Below are 15,996 nucleotides of genomic sequence, written 5' to 3'. Positions count from 1 at the left end.
AGGTTAAAAGATGGATTAAAAACATAAAAATTAAATACAACATGTGGTTCTGGATTGGTTTGTGCAAACCAGCTAGAAAGGACATTTTGGGGCCAAATGAGGAAGTTTGAATGTGTATTAACTATTAGATAATATTAAGAAATCATCATTAATTTTGTTAGATACGAAAATGTCATTTTTAGCTATACAAGAAGATGCTCTTATTTTAGAAATGCATAGTGAAGTATTTAAAGCTGTTTCAAGAGTTTGGAACAAGAAAGATTTATTTCGCACTGGCACTACATCACTGTCTCAAGTCAGCTAACACTCTCCTGTCATCTTCAGTCTGGTGTGTAGGCTGAAAGAGCAGGCCTATCTCAGCACGTTGTTCCAGAAGGAAAATAAAGATGATGGAACCAGACCAAGACTCAAAATGTAGGCTTCACTTCCACTCATGTTTATCAGCCAATGCAATTTAAGTGGCTGAGTCAGCATCAATGAGGTAAGGTGTAATTCTCCCACAGGGTGGGGCAGTAGAATTATTAAGAAATCAATGACAATGAGAACAAAACATCTAAAACTCTAAGTCATGACAAAATTGTTTCTCAGGGAGCAAATTATAATGTTAAATCCAGATGTCAGAAAGCAAGAGAGAGTAAAAATAAATGAGCTTTCAACTGTAGAAACTAGAAAAGAAATAACATAAACCAAAGAAGGGAGAAGGAAGGAATTAATAAAGATAAGGTAGATAATATGAAATAGAAAATCAAAAACAATAGACTTAAGTTCTATGCTTTGACAAGATCAAAACAATAAAAGCCTTTGGCAAGTATCAGCTCATAAAGAAAGAAAGAAAAAAGACACAATAACATTAGAAATGAAAACAGGATGCAGAGATCTTTTAAAAATTCTTTTGAGATTAAATAATTTTTACATGCTATCTATAACTTTATTCCGATGACTTTAAAAATCCAGACCATGAAGAATGACTTTCTAGAAAAAATGTAAATTACCAAAATCAACTTAAGAAATGAACTTACCAATAATAGCATAAAAAACAGGTTGTCAAAGATCTACCTTTAGAAGAGGAAGAGGATGAGGAAGAAGTCGTCCACACAGCCCATAAGGGTGAGACTACCAGGACTTTGAGGAGCATATAAACTCCATAGAATATGAAACATCTCATGGCTTGGTGAAGGTAGAAAGCTTACCAATAGCAGATCATTACTTTTTAGCTGAAGATACCATACAACTAAGTTCTGGTCAATGCAATGGAAGAAGAGGGAGAAAGGGGTACATGCTTCTGGGAAAGGTTTTCTTCTCCAACAAAAAGAAAAAAGATGTCTGAAAAAGACCCTGCTCCTTTCTCCCTGCTTGGGGACATGTCCCTGTGACTGTGAGGGAACACATGACTGACCCACTGAGAATGACATGGGAGGTCTTGGATTCTCTATGATGTTGAGTGTTAAACCAACTCTGGCACCTCCTACATTAAAAATTATATATTCTTGTTGTATAAATCACTTTTTTAAAAAATGGGTTTTATTACAGGCAGCTGACAGCACTCCAAGTGGGCTCTATCAAACTTTTACAGCATAAATACTATAAATGATATAGTATTTATGTGATCCAGAGCCCAGAAAAAGTAAAAGAGCTTTACAGCTCACTTTGCATGTATTTGTCATATAAAATGCTCACACAACTAAATATTTTCATACACCATTTCTAAAGGGAATTTTTTCTTTTAAATCCTATGCTGTCATTGGTCTATTGGGCCTTTTCAATGATAAAATAGAGACAGAAACCTCTGTCTTTAAGAAAACATGCTCCAAATAATTTATCTGCGAAATTGAAGCACATTTTTTTTCTGCGAAGATAACTTTGAGGCAAAACAGAATATATCAATTTTTTATATCGGTTTTTCCCTCCTGTTTTTTTTTTTTAACTTATTTATTCATGAAAGACACAGAGAGAGACTCAGAGACATAGGCAGAGGGAGAAGCAGGCTCCCCGTAGGGAGCCTGAGCGGGACTCAATCCCAGGACCCCAGGATCACGACCGGAGCTAAGGCAGATGCTCAACTGCTGAGCCAGCCAGGCGTCCCCCTCCTGTTTTTTCGTTTTGTTTTGATTTTATTTATTTATTTTTTAAAGATTTTATTTATTTATTCATGAGAGACACAGAGAGGGAGAGAGAGAGAGAGACATAGGCAGAGGGAGAAGTAGGCTCCACACAGGGAGCTGGAGGTGGGACTACCTGGGACTCCAGGACCACGCCCTGTGCCAAAGGCAGACGCTAAACCGCTGAGCCACCCAGGGATCCCTTGTTTTGTTTTTAAAGATTTTAGGGATCCCTGGGTGGCGCAGCGGTTTGGCGCCTGCCTTTGGCCCAGGGCGCGATCCTGGAGACCCGGGATCGAATCCCACATCGGGCTCCCTGCATGGAGCCTGCTTCTCCCTCTGCCTGTGTCTCTGCCTCTCTCTCTCTCTCTCTCTGTGAGACTATCATAAATAAATAAAAAAAATTAAAAAAAAATTTAAAGATTTTATTTATTTATTCATGAGAGACACACAGAGAGAGACAGAGACACAGGCAGAGGGAGAAGCAGGCTCCCTCCAGGGAGCCTGATGCAAGACTCGATCTTAGGACCCTGGGACCACCACCAAGCCAAAGGCAGATGCTGAGCCACCGGGGCTGCCCATCCCTCCTCCTGTTTTAAACAGCAAGATGATTATGGCAATTGTTATGTCTATGATGTTTAATTCTTAAGTTTTTGATTTCTTGTAAAAACTAAAATGGGATTCTTGACCAAATGGCTATTACAGTAGGTTCACATTTTATTGAAATGTTCATCCACATCTTTATTGATCTTTAAGCTTCTTCCTGCTTTTGTCATGAGGTGTTAGGGGATTTCTCTGTTTATATGGCCCATCTTGTTTGTGTTCCTGTTAGCTGATACAATTCACTGTAAGCAAATTAATGTGTTGTTTTCAGTGAGACTTGGGTCATTCCATAAGTTTAATAGCTCAGATGTGAAATTTTCTGTTTATTAAAAATAAAATAAAATTAAAGCTAAGTGATAGATATGCCCCAAATGAAAATGCTAACACTCTCATACCTTTGTTAGGTAAGTGATTGCACGTCAAGGAGGCTGAGATGTATGTAGATGACTCAAGCATAGTTTAGGACTCAGGGTCAGACAAATCCAGTCACTGGAGGAAATAGAGGGCAATGATCTTACTAAGGAACTGGGAGGGAAATGCAATTACTAAGGACTCAGGAACAGAGCAAGGGTCAACCATGAACAAGAAAGTAGGCAGATAACTTGGTTACTAGAAACCCGGAAACCAAGGTCGAAGCAGTGGCAGGAAAGAGCAAGACCAACTGTATCCTGAGCCAGTGAGTTTTACCACCAGGGCTCTGGAGACCTCCTGCCCATAAGCATTGTTCCTAGAGTTGGAGGCAATGCTGAGCCAGGAGATGGGAGGTGGAGGTGTCAGCAGCCTAGCAAAAGCTCCAAGCCAAATTCATTACACCAGACAGATGAACTACTTCTTCACAATCTCAAGTGCAGTCAGAAAAGGCTGACAAACTACTGCTCTAAGAAGACCCATTTATCTCCTGGGTCTCAAAGGAGCAGAATCTGGAAAAAATTGTGAAGACAAGTCTTATGTTAGTGTGTAGAAACCCCCTTCCAAGCCCCAAGTTAACTCTGGTAATTGAAACACATTCAAGCTGGTTCATCCAAGAAGTCCAAAGTGCCTGAAAGACATCATCTAATTAAGCCCCTCTTACAAAGACTGGCTGGTAAGCACCTTGCCCTAACTTCCAAAGTAACTATTTGAAGATCAGCTCTATTGGTAAATCTGGGGAACACAAAAGGAAGTTAATCTCTGATGATATTAGCCCCTTGAGAGAATCCATGCCTTAGGGCCACATCTTGGGAATGTCCTGCAAAAGAAGAGTGTGGAGACAAGATAGGGACTAAAGCTTGGATTTCAATTTCCTCCTGGCCAGTGTGGAGTCTTAAAGATAAAAGCCCACCTTTCTATTGCACTTCCATTGTGTCCCTTAACAACCCCTAAAGGATTTCCACTAAAATATTTACTGTGGACATGAAGTCAAACCTTAGTAAAAATTAAGGTACATCTTTTTTCCTACCATTTGGCCAAGTTGGATCAAAGGCCTGCTGTTGTCCTCCTCTACTTTTCCATTTGTCTTCTCTTTTCCATTTCCTCTTCCCATTTTCCAAGTGTACATTAGGTGTGCCTGCCCTCAAGCAAGGGCACTGGAACAAGTTCCATAGTTTACACTAGGAGGATCAGAACATCCTTGTTGAACACCAAAGCAGTTATACCGCCCCCCCCACCCCCCGAAAAGGAAATATAAAGGATCCTCAAGGTCCACAGATCTAGTGAGATTAATTTAAAACAAATAAACAAACAAAAACAGCCACTGTGCTTAACGTTTGGTACAATTGCCAGGGTCTCCCCACCTCTTCATAATACACTGGATGTGTAGCAACTTCATTTGGTTATTTCAGAATGTTTTATAAATAGGGCAGGCACAATCAAAGAATGGTTAAAAACATTTCAGTTGTATTTGTCTCTCATTTACTGCCATGTGTTTTCCCAAAGGCTTCTTTCTCAAAGGGAGCCTGGAAAGGGGCCTTAATCATCTGTTATCTCTCTTGCTGCTTCCTGCTCAGTCAGTGGGAACATTGAAATATATGAACACTCCCTGTCCCTTCCTATTTTGTATAACCCATGTGCTCAAGAGAGTAAGTTTTCTTGTTTTTTTTTTAACATCTTTTATTTTTTTTAAGGTTTATTGATTTATTCATGAGAGACACACAGAGAGAGAGAGTCAGAGACATAGGCAAAGGGAGAAGCAGGCTTCCCGCCGAGAGCCCGATGTGGGACTTGATCCCAGGATCCAGGATCACACCCTAGCCAAAGGCAGACACTCAACCCCTGAGCCACCTAGGCATCCCGAGAGTAAGTTTTCTGATCTAACTCCACTAGGGTGGCATTTGGGAACCAAGGACTTGGGTGGCTTTAGGGGGCCAAGTACTACCACTATATGCTGTAACTACCTCTCTCCTCTACTTAGGTAAAAGGTGATCTCTCCTAAGAAGTAGAATGTGTTTATCTTTCTTTGGACCTTCAGAAAAGCAAGACTCTGTTTCAAATTTCACTGTCAAAACATGACAGCACTGTAAATCTTATATACACCTATATTTCTTCATGGTGTGTATAGGTGGATCACCTATATATCTTCATGATCATATTTGCCCAAGGGCTCTTAACCTGGGCCTGTGAATGGGCTTTAAGAAGTCTATTAATCTCCAAATTGTGAGTGGTGCAGCTGGAAGATGTGCCTGGGGAGAGTGTGCCAATGGTGGGATGCTGTTTCTCTTCCTTTCCAAGAAAGCTGAAAATGTAAGAAATGAGTCCTAAAAATATGGACGTTATGGGAAACCAGTTTTCCTAATGTTTCTCATAATCCTGCCCCCACCCTGTGGTCCAATTCTTAGACTTTGCTCTTGTTCTTAAAGGGGAGCCTGGAAATGGAGTGAAAAAGAATGGAGGCAAGACCTCACATAGCCCTGAAAAAATGTTCATTGAATGAATCAGTGAATGCAAGAATGACTCTAGATTGAGATGCAAGCTTTTGAAAGCATTTAAACAGAAGGCTGTAGGATTTATCTCCCCTTCCCTCCCCCTAACACTACTTTAAATTTCTGAATCACGTGTTTGAGAGGGATTGACCCCACCTCCAGGTCAAAAGTGGACCTTCTTGGGCTTTACCCTATCACCATAGGCCATCTCCCTGGCCTTCAGAGTCGGTTTAAGACAAGCACAGTCACAGGTCCGGGCAGTAGGGGGCCAATGAGACTGGGAGTTTTATTTAAGCTATGGAGGTTGCTGACTCTTTTTTCTGCTAGAACTGGACCTGGAAGATTGTAGGCCCAATAGCTTCTGGAAACTAACCCTAAGGTAATGGAACCAATAAGTGGAAAGCAAGAATCCAGGATTTATTTACTTCATTTGGGTCCTGGGTCAAACCTTTCCTGAAGTCAGTAAACCTCTGGACTTTAAGCTATATTCACCTGTAAATTCTCCTTATTGTTTAAGTCAATCTGAGTTTGCTTTCTGTGTCTTGATATGGAAAGATCATTAACTAACATAAACTTATGTGCTTTACAGGAAGTTGAAACACAATATGTATTTGTGGGGATTTCCTAACTCCCAAACCATCGTTTAACCAAAAGACTACTTTCCTTATAATATTGCCAGTAAGGCAGTAATACACTTGTACACAATGCATTAGAGATAATGAATTTGTGTAAAAGTAATTAAGTTATGGTCATAGAGTGAGTCAGTTGCAACAGAATAATTAGAATCAAGGAACTTGAATTCCCACGCCCCTGGAGACATTATCAAGTCTCTTAGGAAATAATGTTGAGATATTGCTTAAAGTGACATTTAAATTTTCCCTCATGTTCCTCTTAGCCGGATTGTGACAGATAGTTCCTGTTAAAAGAACATAGTCACTTCTCTGACACAATTATTTTCCACTAAAAACAAAACATCAAACTGAAAGGAAAAGAGATTGTTGAAATAAGTCAGTTATTTATTAATACTATCAGATAACACAATCCTGGAACTAGAAAATCGGATTCAAGTTTTGAATTGCTCCAATTTTTCCCTAGGAGTTGTCTGGTGAACATACTAGAAGCCCACAACTTATTTGAATAGAGGGAAATGAGTCTTGATCACAATTTATGAGATATCTTTGTTCAAATAAAGATGGAGTATGGATAGATAGAACCTACTATTCTTTAATCCTGCATATCCTTATTCATAGGATGCCCTAGACTTCAGGATATGGAAAGAATTTTGTTTACCATCAATTATTCCTGACCTCTGAGGGGCAACATTTTTTTATTTATAGAGTTTCTGGAGAATCATGATTTTCCAGGTTACAAAAGCCCATTTTAAGCTAGTTTCTTATTTTTTTTGAACACTGATATTTTTGGTGGTGAGTGTCTGAATTGAGGAACCAACACAGTGTAACAGAAAGATGGTCTCACTAGGAGCTAAACACCCTCTTGTCACTTTATCTATCTCATGAACTTTCTGTGTAGAATAAATTTCTCTGTGTCTGAGATACAGTTTTCTCCTCTACGAACAGTGGGGCTTAGACCAGTTGATCTCAAGTGTATCTTCCCTAGAGATGTAGGAGTCTATGAGCAATATGATTATCCTACTATAATGTCAAGAACTATCATTTGAAACTACACATCCTCAGGAGGATTTAGTCCTTCATGGTAACAATCAGAAATTGTCACAAATAGAATGACAATACTCATAAAAGAGTCTTTTTTTAAAAAAAGATTTTATTTATTTTTTCATGAGAGACACACACACAGAGAAGTAGACACAGGCAGAGGCTCCCCATAGGGAGCCTGATGCTGGACTCGATCCCAGGACCCTGGGACCATGACCTGAGCCAAAGGCAGATGCTCAACCACTGAGCCACTCAGGCGCCCCAAAAGAGCCTTAAGTAATCAAATGCCTCAAACTTGCCAGGAGCATTTGAGTTTTATAAACAGCAACAAAAAAAGTCTGAGGGCTAACTTTTGAGATTTAGATACTATCAAGTTATGCTGTAAAACAATGATTAGGTATGAGACATTATTCTTAAATCTGTTTTGGTCTTATACAAGGAAATTCCTTCTGAATCCTCTTCAGTTAGCACTCTTCACAAAAGAAATTGAAAAATTTCAGTGCAGGTATTACTTCAGCATATCACATGTGCAAGGGGCCTAACTACTCAAGAGATGCCTTCATGTGACGTCCTTTTAGTTTCAAATTTGAATTAAATTAGTGTGCTGCATTGCAAGGGACATGTGAAACAACAGTACACCAAAACTCACTGGAGACTGATGGCTTAGCTCTTTCTTTCTATGACTGAAAGTAGTTTTGTGTTTTGTTTTGTTTTGTTTTGTTTTGTTTTTAGTTTTGTGTTTTTGACAGAGTCCTGTGGGTTTAAAAAAATTTTTTTAGTTAAATTAAGTAGAAAAATCAATATAAAAAAACTAAAACGAATGGTGTATAACAGGCCATAATTATGGTTTTGGCTTCATTTCTACTCCTTTAGTGAAATGAGCATTTATTAAGTTGAAGCATATGAAATTGCATCTTCATAGGTCAAAATTTCATTTGGTTTCACCCAATACCTTATAACTCGTTTATTTAAAGTCTTGGTTCTTACCCTCTAACTGAAGAACTTGTATCTTCCTTTAAAGAGGAAAAAACAGTTTGTAGTTAGGAATTGTGGGTCTCAAAGTTTGTAATGGGAGGAGCCAGTTGTACTAAAATGCTTTTTCCCAACCATTTAATTTATTTAATTTACTTATTTTTGTGGGGGAGGTAGGGACGGAAGGAGAAGGAGAGAGAGAATCTTAAGTAACGCAGAGCTTAAAGTGGGGCTGGATCTCACAATCCTGAGATCCTGATCTGAGCCAAAATCAAAAGTCGGACACTTAACCTACTGAGACATCCAGGTCCCCCAGCCCCACAACCATTAAATTTTTTTTAAAAAAGATTTCATTTTTTTATTCATGAAAGACTCAGAGAGAGAGGCAGAGACAGGCAAAAGGAGAAGCAGGCTCTCTGTGGGGAGCCTGCTTGGGGGTGCTTTATCCCCAGACCTGGGATCACACCCTGAGCCAAAGGCAGATGCTTAACCACTGAGCCACCCAGGCGTTCCACAACCATTTAATTTAAACTATCAATGTAGTACAACCTGTACATTGAGAAAAAAAAAAAAGTGTAAAGGACTAAAAAAAGAAAATTACACATATCCTGTCCTCCATTCCACTAGAAAAGCATGATATTCACTGAACTCCCTAGGCAATCACTTTAAATCCTTTCTAACTTTATTTCACTTGGTCACTGCTATGGTCTGAATGTTTATATCCCCCCCCCCCCACCCCAACCATATGTTCAAATCTTAACCCCTACGGTGATGGTATTTAGGAGGTGGGGGCCTTTGGGAGGTGATTAGATCATGAGGATAGAGCCCAGGAATGGGATTAATGCCCTCATGAAAGAGGCTTCAGAGGGATCCCTCTCTCCTTGGCCACGTGAGGTTATAACTAGAAGTTTGCAACCTGAAAGAGGACTTTTTCTCCATGCTGGCACCCTGGTCTTGGACTTCCAGCCTCCAAAACTGTGAGAAATAAGTTTCTGTTGTTTGTGAGACACTTAGTGTATGGTATCTGGCTATAGCAGCCCAAATGGATTAAGATAGTCACTCTCTCCTTAGCTTTAAATAACATGCTTATATACCTTTTCTTTTTGGTCAGTTTTAAACACTATTAACTCCCTGGCAAAGATGATAAATGAGCTATTTATATATTATGTCCTACTTCATCCTCCACTTCATATTTTGTTATTTGTAGTATTATGTTAGTACTAAAAACACACAGTACTACTATTCAGTAGTTACTTTTTCTATTGGTTATACTTACAACCTTAAAGAACATACTTATTTATTCATGAGAGACACACAGAGAGAGAGAGAGAGAGAGAGAGAGAGAGAGAGAGAGAGGCAGAGACACAGGCAGAGGGAGGAGCAGGCTCCATGCAGGGAGCCCGACATAGGACTCAATCCTGGGTCTCCAGGATCACACCCTGGACCCAAGGCAGTGCTAAACTGCTGAGCCACCAGGGCTGCCCCATCTTTTAACTTTTAAACTCTTAACATCTCACTCTTTTTTTTTTTTTTTTTTTCCTTTTTTACACACACATTTACTCCATGTCATGACCAGGCTATTATATTTAGCAATCAACATCATGGGCGCAAAAAAAAAAAAAAAAAAAAAAAAATCTATTAGTAAACCTTCTGTTGGGGATGCTTTACACTTTCCATAGAACAGAAACTAAAATAACCTGTTATACAATTAATCACAAATACACTCCTTGAATTTTTTGTTCATACACAAATATTGTCTAAAACATGTCTTTGTCTAAAACAAGGTCCTCTGCTTGGCTGAGTTTACAAATCTGTTGTAACCTGTAGCTTCCTTGTCACTTCTCTGGCTCTCCTCTCCCACTAAGCTTTGTTTCCTGGCAGTCATGAAAACCTGCCACTGTCATAGCTACTGTTGTTGCTGGAACCGCCATAGCCACCTTTCACTGTTTGGCAAAGTATTGGCCTCCACCACCCTAGGGGCTGGAGCTTCTGCTTCCAAAATTTCCTCCTTTCATGGGTCCAAAATTTGAAGATTTATTGTTGTAACTCCCAAAACTATTATACCTTCCGTCACCTCCGAAATGCTTCCGTCATTACCAAATCCATTATAGCCCTCCTCACTGCCACCACATTCACCACCACCTCGACTGCCACAAAAGCCACCTCACCAGTGAAGTTTCCTCTGTGACCAAAGTTGTCATTCCCACCAAAACCACTTCCATGACCACCACCAAAGTTTCCACAACCACTTGGACCTCTTTGGCTCGATGAAGCACTAGCCATTTCTTGTTTAGATAGGGCTTTCCTTACTTCAGAGTCATGGCCATTCACAGTATGGTATTTTTGAATGATAATCTTATCCACAGAGTCATAGTCATCAATCATTTCAATTTTCCCATACTGTTCAAAATAATCTCTTAGATGATGTTCTTCGGCGTCTTCTTTAATGCCACCAACAAAAATCTTTCTCAGAGTTAAGTGGGCACCAGGTCTTTGAGAAGATTCTTTTGAGATAGGCCTCTTCAGTTCCACAGCAATTCCATCCACCTTGTGTGGCTTTCCATTCATGATTGCCTCCACTTCCCCCATAGTGGCATATCCCAAAGCTTCTGGAACGCTTAGTGTTTGAATCTCTCAATACCACATAATCTCTCATCAGCACGCATACCACTGTGAGTATTCCCCATTGCTCAGAATGGCTCCTCAGACTCTCATCAGTTGTTTCAAAGCTCAAACCCCCAAAGAAGAGCTTCTGCAGCTATTCAAACTCTTTGGGAGACTCTGACTTAGACATGACAGCTGTGGGAGGTGGGCTTTAATGATGCTTACTTGGTGGTGTCCACAGGCAGAAAGCAACTCTTAACATCTCTTACCTTATTATTTATTATGTAAGAGAAAGAACACATCTAAATTTCCCTTCAACATTCTTCCTTTAACTCTCTCTTCTCCAAAGACCTCTTGACTTCTGTCAATTCCACTATTACTTTCATATTGTTAGAGTTTATAATATTTGCATTTTGTTCTGTGAATGGCCATTCAGTTGATACTAAGTGTGGAAAGTCAAAAAAACTATAATTATAGTATTTTGCTTATGTAAATAGTATTCACGATAGAACAAAATGCACCAGTTAGATAGAAAAGGCAAATTTATATTACTAGCCCATACTACTAGGAGGGGTGCTTCAAACATCAGGATTATATAATTACGTTTTCAAATACTCCATTAGAAGCACCAAATAATAACACACTTTCATTTGCTTTATATTCGGAATGCAGTTTTCTTTGGTTTTAATCGCTTTCCATTTTTCCTAACAAAGAAAGCACATGCCTTCCACCATATGACTAAATTTGTCCAAGATCTTAATCCTAGTCTCTGTGGCATGGAATCCACTTTCCGCCTGAGGACATTCTTCTTCAGTTCAATATCAGTTGCTCTCTTGGCCTGCTGCGCAGCAATCATTCTAGGCCTTCCTTTCATTGAGTTAGGGATTAGTGTTTCTTGGATCTCAAGTTTTTCTTATTCTTGGATTCCTTTTTCTTTTCACTGTTTTATCCTTAATTTTTTCAGAAAGAATTTTTGAGAGGTGAGCTTTCTGAGTTCTTATATGCCTCAACATGTCTTCATTTTATCCTTACAGCTGAGTGATAGCTTACGTAGGTATGATACTCAGATCCTCAGAACTCTGAAAGCAGTGTCTGTCTTCTGGCACTGAGCATCGTTGATGAAAAGACAATTAAATTCATGTTCTGTTGTAGTTGACCTGTTGCTTGTTCTCTGGAAGCTTTTAGAATCTTCTCTTAGTATTTAATGCATTATAAAATCACAAGCTTATAAAGTATGTATTTATTTTCTTTTGTGTGGCACTTGGTAAACCTTTTAATCTGAAGATTCCTATCTTAGCTCTAAAAAATGTTCTTGTATTATTGCCCTCATTATCTTTTCTCTCAAGTTTTCTTGTCTACTTCTGGAACTATTAATTGGCTATTATCTCTCCTGGATTGATGACCTTATGTCGTTTTTTGGCTTTTATTTTATTATTTTATTTTTTTGTTTTGTTTTGTTTTTTGGCTTTTAAAAATATTTCTTCCCTTCTGTCTTTTCTCTTTACACTTTAGGAGATTCCACTGATCTTTTCTTTCAGCTCTTCTGTTGATTTAAAAATATATATATTTATTTGAGAGAGAGCATGAGCGGGGGACAGAGCAAGAGAGACAAGCAGACTCCCCTACTGAGCAGGGAGCCCAACACAAGACTACACCCCAGGACCCCGGGATCACAACCTGAGCGGAAGGCAGACGCTTAACCGACTAAGCCCCCAGGTTCCTCTATTAAAACTATTCCTTCTTTTGTTATTTTTCAACTAAGTGAACCAGAAAAATGTATATCAGGAAAATTGCCTAACCTTTGCCCAATTAAAAAAAACAAGTTCTTGGAGAACCTGGGTGGCTTAGTCGGTTAAGTGTCTGCCTTCAGCTCAAGTCATGATCCCAGGTCCTGGGATCAAGTCCCACATTGAGCTCCCTGCTGAGTGGGGAGCCTATTTGTCCATCTCCCTCTGTTCCCCACCTCATATTCTCTCTTTCAAATAAAATCTTAAAAATAAAAAACAAATTGTATTATGAAAAATTTTGATGTTGCACAAAGTAGACAAAATATGATGAACTCCATGGACTTGTCACCCAACTTCAATAAATATCAACATTCTGCCTTTTGTTTCACCTATACCTGTAAGTTTTTATAACCAAATTATTAAATATTTCACATTGAGTTGGTCATTTGAATTTATTTTTAATAAATTATACCATTAGATCATATCACACACTTTTTCATATGTTACCTAATACAGTGAATGACAGTATTAAAAATGATAAAAACCCAGACCATTTAACAGAGCACTTTCTATGCCGTATACTATGTCATACTTTACAAAAACCCTGGTTCATTTAATTTAAGATGATTAATAATGCAGGTGTCTGCCCTTTAATCTGCAAAGGGTGTAGAACTATTGTTTGTTAAAGGATTAGTGAACGCATTCAATATGAAAACCAATGTGTGGACAAGGACATTTTCTGTAAAGAGAAGTATGTGTTCATGACCGGGTTTCTCAGATACAATAAAATGCCAACACAATTGTAGCCGCTGTTATAAGGAAGGACTATTTTTAAAATAAATCTTAATACCCTTTAGGGACAAATAATGGCCTTTATGATTTCGTATCATAGTCACGTCAGTCAGAACACCACAAAACACCAAATTATAAATGTGATGCTGCTTATAAGAACTATATTTTTCTGTACACGATTCTAAAATTCAGGAATAAACTAAGAGTGTTAGCAAATTAAAAGCCAAAATATCTTATTTGTGCCCATAGAAGCCAGAAAGTAGATTCTGCTGACTGGAGAGAACACTCAACCAAGTGCCCCACAACTGTTTCATTTTCTCTCATTCCACCTCATTCAGCTTTGTGAAGTGTCCCCAGAGCTCTGCCATCATTCCCTGGGAGCCAGTACTGGGTAGTTGGAGGAAAGACAGGGATTTGAATCAATATACTGTTGTCTGGTAGCTTTCTGACCATGGTGAAGTTACATAATTTCTCTAAACCTCAGTTTCCTCTTTTATAAAGTTAGGGAAGCAATTATCTCCCTGTTAGGATATTTGTAAAGATTAAGAAACACATCACACTAAGCAAGTGGTATAGGGCCTACGGACTTAAATACGTATAAACGATCATTATTATTCCTGTGGGATTCATAGGTATCCTCTACAGGTAGGGTACTGAGATTTACCAAATAAAGATACAGGATATCCAAGTAAATTTGAATTTCAGGTAGATAAGAATAATTTTTTAGTCTAAGTATATCCCAAATATTGCACGGAATATACCTCTATTAAAAAATTATCCATCGTCTATCTGAAATTCAAATTTAAGTGGGTATCCTGGCAAAAGAACTTCTCTTTTAAAAGGAAACTTAGGTAAAATAAACTTATAAGGAATAAAGTTGTGATTAAAGATGGTATTTCATCTGCTCAAACTTGGTAGTCTCCTATCCCCTCCCATCTCCAGTACAGTCAGAATTTTCTCTTCGGAGTAATGCTCAAGTTATCATATATCAGAGAAACACATAGTGCCTGTATTTTGGAGTAGAATGTCACCTTTTCCCCACACTGAGATCTGTTGGATCAGTTACAATCCTAAACTAGGCATGGGTTTTCAAACCACTTACTGAATTATATTTGTATTTAAATATTTATTTGGAAAACCACAAAGCATGACATCCGAAAGCCATCTTGAGGACCACTAAAAACATGCAGATCACAAATCTCTTGACAACACTCAATCTTTGAGGCACTGTTTTCAAAATGTTCCTTTTTACCACGTTTTCTTTGTGTGTACCGCGTTAACTGTTTTTCAAAGCGTGCTCGCTAAGAGCACACACAGACACACAAGATAAATGAAGCAGATGGGTTTTCTATTTTACTTTAATCACACTGTATATCTTAACCTCTTATCTACACTGAAAAGGCTGTCATCAACCCTACTAGTATTTTAGCTGATTTGTAGTTAGATTTTTAATGAGACGAAAGCAGCTTTCGTAAAGGCAGGGCTTGTGGGAATGGCTTTACAGGAATATATTCTTCTTCTATCTCTTTTCCATTTACGGGAGACGTAATCCATAATTCCTTGCTCCAATAAGCAAAGTGAGGAACCGTGAGAGACGCCAGAATGTCTTTATCCACTACTCCCTTGCAGCATTTGCAGGCTGTGTGTGTTTAACCTTCCAGACGGGTTATAATGCAATGACTCCAAAAAATAAGTGCGCTACACTTCCTCCTCCATAATTTTTTTTTCTTTCCCAATGAAACAGAAGCAGCGCCCCATTTATTTCTAAAAAAAAAAAAAAAAAACCAGCACCTTCTGCCCAAACTATTTTTCCATTCGGTGGCCAGTCGCCGGGCACTGAACTCCTCAGCTCCACCTAGTGTAGACAGACGTGGACTGCACGCTCAGCTCCGACCTCGGGGAGCATCCGCGGCTCCGGCGACCAGGAGAAGCCGGGAACTTCATGTAGGGATCCACACTCCACCAAGAACTGATTTTCCTGCAGACCCGGCCTCAGAAATAAGCAGGTCTTAAAGAGTGCACGGGACGCTCAGGAAAGCACCGTCTATCGATTTCCTTGATAAATTCAACCGAATCTGGAGAAAGTCATGCTCTGTTCACTGAACACCGACAAGCCTTAGGATGACATTTCTTTCCATCGACCTGCGGCTCCCGGTTCAATCCCTGAAAAGGGCCAAGTAAGGACACTTGTGCGAGCAGCGGGGGGTGGGCTCCACGGGGCCCCGCAGCCTCCCGGTCCCGTCACAGAGCCCGGGGCGGGGGCGGGGCGGGGCGGGGGCCCGGGGACAGCGTGCTCAAGTCCCCTGCTCCGCCGGGACGGCTCGGGCCGCCGCAGTGGTTTCCGCGTTCTCCCGGCCGGGTGGCCCACAGCATCTCCCGACTCCTCCTCCTCCTCCCCCTCCGCCTCCCGAGGAACCTGCGGGTCAGGGACGCCCACCTTCGGTTTGTCATCATACATTTCCGTACTGAGCCCTCGTCATTTTTTTTTTTTTTTTGAAGTTGCCATGTGCGGTTTCTGCTTCCCGGGACCAGGGCACAGGGACCCCGGGCGGCACCCCCCGGGCGGCACCCCCCCGGGCGGCACCCCCCCGGGCGGCACCCCCCCGGCCGTCCCCGGAGCCGGGCGGGG

The 15,996-nt window shown here is 40.0% G+C and overlaps 1 long non-coding RNA gene across 1 annotated transcript; it reads right to left on the bottom strand.

Annotated features, from left to right (window-relative positions):
- Positions 1-13,013: 13,013 nt before the first annotated feature.
- LOC140613925 (uncharacterized) lies at positions 13,014-15,978 on the bottom strand. Its single transcript, XR_012014842.1, has 2 exons — positions 15,805-15,978; positions 13,014-15,530 (listed from the first exon to the last, which is right to left on the bottom strand). It is a non-coding gene; the product is annotated as an uncharacterized lncRNA (long non-coding RNA).
- Positions 15,979-15,996: the final 18 nt, after the last annotated feature.

Source organism: Canis lupus, chromosome 22 (genome assembly GCF_048164855.1).
Source record: "Canis lupus baileyi chromosome 22, mCanLup2.hap1, whole genome shotgun sequence".
In the NCBI taxonomy this organism is placed as follows: Eukaryota; Metazoa; Chordata; class Mammalia; order Carnivora; family Canidae; genus Canis; species Canis lupus.
This window is presented reverse-complemented; position numbering and strand designations above follow the sequence as displayed.